This window comes from Magnolia sinica, chromosome 9 (assembly GCF_029962835.1).
Source record: "Magnolia sinica isolate HGM2019 chromosome 9, MsV1, whole genome shotgun sequence".
NCBI classification, from domain to species: Eukaryota; Viridiplantae; Streptophyta; class Magnoliopsida; order Magnoliales; family Magnoliaceae; genus Magnolia; species Magnolia sinica.
The window spans coordinates 82,710,664-82,717,051 of record NC_080581.1 but is presented as its reverse complement, the minus strand read 5'-3'; positions in this window follow the sequence as shown (position 1 = coordinate 82,717,051).

Sequence of the window (6,388 nt, the reverse complement as noted above, 5' to 3'; positions counted from 1 at the left end):
TATATGAGAGTCATTTCACATGTTCATAATTAAAGAATATATCAGCACTAATCAGTACATAATCAATTCAATCTAGTCATTTACAATCATAATCATAATACAATCAACCTTAGTATTATAACAATTTATTTTAATCATATGAAGATGAAACATGTTAGGATTACTCACCTGATGATTTGACAAAGAAAGTTATAGAGAAATTTGATAGAGTAGATCGGGGAATACCTATAATCTATATCCAATACACCATAATATTAAAATGAATGGATGATAGAAGATTAATTTTATAAAGCTCTTTATTTGTTTTGATTACGAAGGCCATAAATGAGAGTGATTCTTAGACTATACAAAGTAATATACCTAATAGATAGGGTTTATCTTATCTATCCTAGCAAAAAAGACAGGATAGATATCTTATAAGATAACTCACCACATGGATGGCTTAGATTTTGTAATAGCATGTTACGATGATACATATTTTAACATGTGAATGCGTTGTCTTAAACATGCATGTGGCTCGGATAAGTTTTATCCACACCATCCAACTATCTTACCTGCTAATCTTAGGCCACAATCCTATGATTTAAGCATATCAAAAGCTCGAGTGAACTACATCACATGAAACAATGGTGTTTGAATGCCCACCATTAAAAACAACTTGGGGACCAACATATAATCATGTGGTCCGTTAGCTAAGAATGGTAAACTGTGGATTGCATGTCTCAAATATTGCCATGATCAGTTGATCGCAACAAAATCCACGACATAGGGACGTGGATTGGGTACTACCCCTACCACTACCTAGCTACAAACAAACGGTTTTGATAGGCCCTCTCTTAAGCCCACCTTAATATATGTATTTTATTCACAAAGACAGATCAACGCTCAAGTGGACCATATCACAGGAAACGATGGGAATATCTACCATTGAAAATCTCTTGGTGGCCAAATTTTTTTAGACCAAGCTGATTTATGTTTTCCTCTCATGCACATCTCTTTGCCCTTATAAACAGGTTGAACGGCAAATAAATATCGCGGTGGAACATATGAAGGTTTCAACGTTGGATATCATTGTCACCGATGTTTCTTCTTGTGTGGTCTACTCAAGTCTTCTGTGTACTTTTTATTTATTTATTATTTTTTTCAGCTCATGTCCCAAAACGATCTGTCATGGAGTGGATAAAACATACACTTCATGATAGGCCCCACACAGCCCTGTCAGGACCGTCCGTCTCTAGCTAGGTCCTGTTGAGGGCACGACACAGATGGGGTTACGTGAACATTCTACCGAGGATTCATAGGGTTTAATTGTCTTTTTGTTCGTGTGTGCAAACTCGCACGTGAGACAAGCTCATGATGTACGTGTTTTATATCCGTGCCGTCCATCATCTTTCCCAGCCAACTTTAGCGTATGAGTCCAAAAATGAAGGAGATTCGAAGCTCAAGTGGACCACACCATGGGAAACAGCAGCGATAATGGGTCAGGAAGCTTTTAATGGTGGGTGCTCAATCACCATCATTCCCTTCGGTGTGGTTCATTTTTTGAGCTCATGTCATAAATGAGCTGCAAAACAGATGGACGGTGTGGATAAAAGACATACATCATGGTGGCCCACAACACACAATACCGCCCAATCCACTTCCATTGTTCCTACTGTAGATTGGAGATATTGAATGGATATAATCAATGTAAGGTCGTGATTCACAGTCCAAAGCCTATGTACATTCCTCTGTTGGCGAGTGCACTCCACTGATTTTTGGTGTATCGCATGTGAACGAAGAATGCGTCCTACCCCACCTCCCTCCAGCTAGGAACAGGCAGGAACTTTGAGTGGCCATCTTGATGAATAGGTTTTATCAATGCCGTCCATCCATTTTTCGTAACGTTTTATAAGATAGTATCACATTTTAGTCGGATCCAATGCTCAAGTGGGCCACACTACAAGAAGCAGCGGTGATTATGATTATCACCGTTGAAACTTTTCTAAGGCCCACGGTAATGCTTATTTGCCAACCAACCTATTAATAAAGTTACATGGACCTGGATGCAGAGAAGGCACAAATATTACTTCTATCCAAAATTTCTCCCCGAGAAGTTTTCAATGGTAAGAGTTTAATTCCTACTGTATAGTCTACATCTGTCTCCGTTTCGTGCTAGTTTAATTCCTACTGTATAGTCTACATCTGTCTCCGTTTCGTGCTTATATCCTAAAATGATATCAAAAAAATGGATGGACGGTGTGGATAAGACCCATACATCACGGTGGCCACTAAAAGCTCCTGCCCATTCCCAGCTGCTGCCTCCATCACATGTTCACGGAACACACCACCTGATGGCTTGGATCCCTGACACGTGTACCATACTCTTGGATATCTGATATGTATTCCGCCCCTCTCATGAGGGCAGCTAGTTTAATCTGTACCCTACAATGTGATCAAGATGGATGATATCAAAGCATTATTTGATACTCTGCCTATGATGCTTGATAGTCAGCCACCCAACAATGGTCTGCCAATGGTACACGCGAAAAATAAATTTAATGAAATTGTGGAACGCAATGATGCAAAATTGCAAGCCGAATATCAAAATGGTGACAATCCTGTCATCTGATTCGTGGACACTTGTTGATTGAATTCTGATCATTGATTTTTCTTTCTCATTTTTAACCATCCAAGGAATGCCCAACAACTGAGCATTTATAGTACTTCTTGGTTCATGATAAATTTACCCGGAATGGATGCAATATGTAACTGCTCACGTATCATCTATTACACTCTGCAGAGTACCAAGGTATTTTCCTGGGTAGACATGTCACTCCAGTTACAAAGAAAAAATTAGCACTCCAGACGCTTACCTTTTATGTGTGTATTTTTTTTCCTTAACAGTGAAAAACTTATGTCACGAAAGTAAAATTTTCATGCACGGAGAGAGGGTTGTAAACGAAAATACCATTGGTTTTCAGGTAAAAGTAGCTGAAAAAGTAAAAATATTTTCATCTTTATTGGTTCGTCCATACAGATAGAAGTCCAGATTGATAAAATGAGTTTTGTTTATGTAAAAAAAAATAGGTGACTAAAAGATCACGTATATAGTAAAATATTATCCATGTACAAATGATGCATGTGAACTTTCATGTTCATCTCTTTATTCCCTGTTCAAATGCTACATTTATAGACATCCCATCCGTTCAAGTGGTGTGGAGAACCTTAAAGAACGCATCTATATCACAGCTTAGGTGTCCAACAAAGCACCCCACTATGATGATCAAATATATGATGGATTCAATCATTGAGTGGGCCCCACCATACAAATTTTTACATAGCTTGGATTACATTTAAAATCCGCCCAATAGTTACATGTGTAACATGTGTGTTATTGGACTATTAATCTATTTAGCACATGGCCTATCGATGATATCCCAGAATAACTAGATTATTAATTACATTACTATAATTACTTTAATACGATGATATATGCAGTCCAAATGTTGTCCATGTAAAACAACACTTAAAAATGATTGGTTAGTCACTCCGATGTGATCTTGTGCTTGTGACCTATTAGAGATTTGGAATTTCATCATTTTTAGGCAAAGTATATATTTCAACGGGCTTATTACAACCATTGTGTCAAATATTATATAGGTACACTAATTAAAGATATTAAAATTAATTTAATAATTAAATTCAAACTCTCATAAATATATTATACATAATTATTTTTGAATTATAAGGGATTCTAATACAGGATGACTAGCATTGGAGGAGAGTTTCAAATCAAACAGTTTTGAATTCAGGGTGTTTCAAATCCACGCTCCGAAACAGGACGTAGCTGTGAAAATCCTTAAAATTTTCTTTCGAAAAATTATGAAAGAGATGCCTAATCTGTAAGCGTTGAATACAAGCACACCATGCATGTCAATAAAAAAACATTTACGGAACCTATTCTCCTTATGTAAAAAGTAAAATGTCCCCATCATATGAGCAAACACACGTGTGCTAATTATGACAGTTGGATGTCAACTTTGCCCACAGTTCATTTCTTCATGCACATGAATGACACTCGAAGATTGATTTCTAGACTTAAATGAGGAAACGTATGTTTATTTTGACAAGTGAAAGGGACACTCTCCTATTTGCGCATGTGTAATAGAAATCCGAATCATTTGCTTACTACAAGCAGAAATAAGAAAACTCTCATTTTATTGTAATATAATTGGGCCAGTGTTGACAACATCAATGATAGTAAGGACTCTCGATCAAGGATTCGAGTACCCATAGGTGGTGAAATTCCACTAGTGTGAGTGTGTGGGGTGTGTGTGTGCGTGTAAAAAAAAAAAAAAAGGACCAATCATGATGTAAGAAAACACGAGTGCCTTGTTCATGGCAAGCAGAGGATCCAGATTAGTGCAATAGAGAATGATGCGATAGAATCGAATATTTGTAGTATGGTAGAGCCATCTCTCTACAAAATTCGTGGTAAGTGATGCATTGGTGTGATACCATATATTGATGATTCATATCCCATCTATTTTCCAATTTTGTTCCATGAACTTCTCAAACCATTAATTCAGTGATTACGCTCATCGGATCAAAATGATTTAAGATGAACGTGCAAAAGGTGGGCCCCACATAAGGGGCGTTCCACATCAGTTACTAACCACTTGAATAGACTCAATGTGGATCATCCACTTCACTAAGGGGTCGTTTGGCACTATAGATTGGAGGGGGTTTTAAATTCCCTTGATTGTTTGGCAGCATAAAATAATCGGGGGTTTCAAATCCAAGGGGTTTCTAATCCCGTCATTGAGGGGGTTTGCAATCCGGTGAGAGCTTGGATTACAACTAAAATCATTTCAATAGTTTCAGGTGTAACATGGGTCACTGTACACCATCATTCTATTGGGCACATGGCCCACTAATGATGATCAGCACCGTCTAAACATTGTCCATCACCATCCAAACATTGTCCATATTAATCAACGATTAAAAATCATTGGTTCATCATTCAGACATGATCTTGTGATTGCAGTCCATCCGAGACTTGGAATTTCATCATTTTCAGGCAAAGCATATATTTCAGTGGGCTTATCACAACCATAGTGTCAAAAATTATATATCTCACTAATTAAAGATATTAAAGTTGATTTAGTAATTAAATTCAAACCTCTGTAAATATACTATGCATATGTATATTTGAATTAAAGTTGATTCACACTCCAGGATACCAAACACCCTGGGAGGATTGCCAATCTAGGGGGTTTCCAATCTTGGGGTTCCGAATCCAAGGGGCCGGTTCCAAATCCACGCTCCCAAACAGGCCCTAAGTCACCAATTGGATGATTATGATCGCAAAAGTTATTTAAGAGAGAAGAGCATTCAAATATGGCCCCACATGATAGATGGTCCACGTAAATAATTAGACCTCTCTAGCTACTAATTTGATGCTTGAGCTCATCCAAGAAATCAAATCATGCATGTTATGCTGGCGTATGCAAAGCAATTGTTGTTGGTGCATTTCCATGTGCTATGGCGGTGTAAACAATGTAATTTATTCATTAAAAAGCCATGAAGAGCTTTTAAAATTTCTTTTGGTTAAAGGGTCGGGAGTCATTCATCTTTATCCTTTATTTTAATCTCCTTGACTAGATCACCAAAGCAACTGTAGCTGTTGAGATTTAAAACACATAAATGCCATTGATTGGGTGGGCCCAACATGAGATCATGTCCGATGACACTATTTTTCCAGTTTGATTTGACTTGTATGTCTTCCATGCAACTTTCAAGTAACTTCTACACGCACGTGTATCATCCATCACACTTTCCAGAGTACCGTGAGGCTTTCTAAAAAATATCAATTTCACTAATATAATTTTTGAATAGAAATATATGACTTTCTTATAACAAATGAATAAAAAATCAAGTTAAAATACTTTGTTAAATCAGAAAAAATACTTAAAAAGAAAAAGAAATACTTTTATAAGAAAGCTAATTGCGTCCTGTCCTGCCTGTGTATAACCTGTCTAGGCAAGGCTCCATGGGGCCCACCATAATGTATGGGTTTTATCCATGATGCCTATCCATACATTTTGTCAGATTATTCTAGCGTGTGAACTAAAAGTAGGGGGGGTGTACATCGAGTCAAGCTGGCCTCGGCTTGGCCGCTAACTGACCTCAGCTCGAACTCGGTCCTCGAGCTTGACTGGCCAGCTCGGCTCGGTTTGGTCAATAGCTCAGGCCAGTTTGAGTCGAGTTCGCCTGTGCAGCGTTTCCACAAACACCTGAACTACACGTTCAAAATCCCACTATATGTAAAACAATGGCAATGATTTTACAAGTATTTTATCAAACACCTTCTAAGCAACATAAAAACCAAGAAAAGAAGGATACT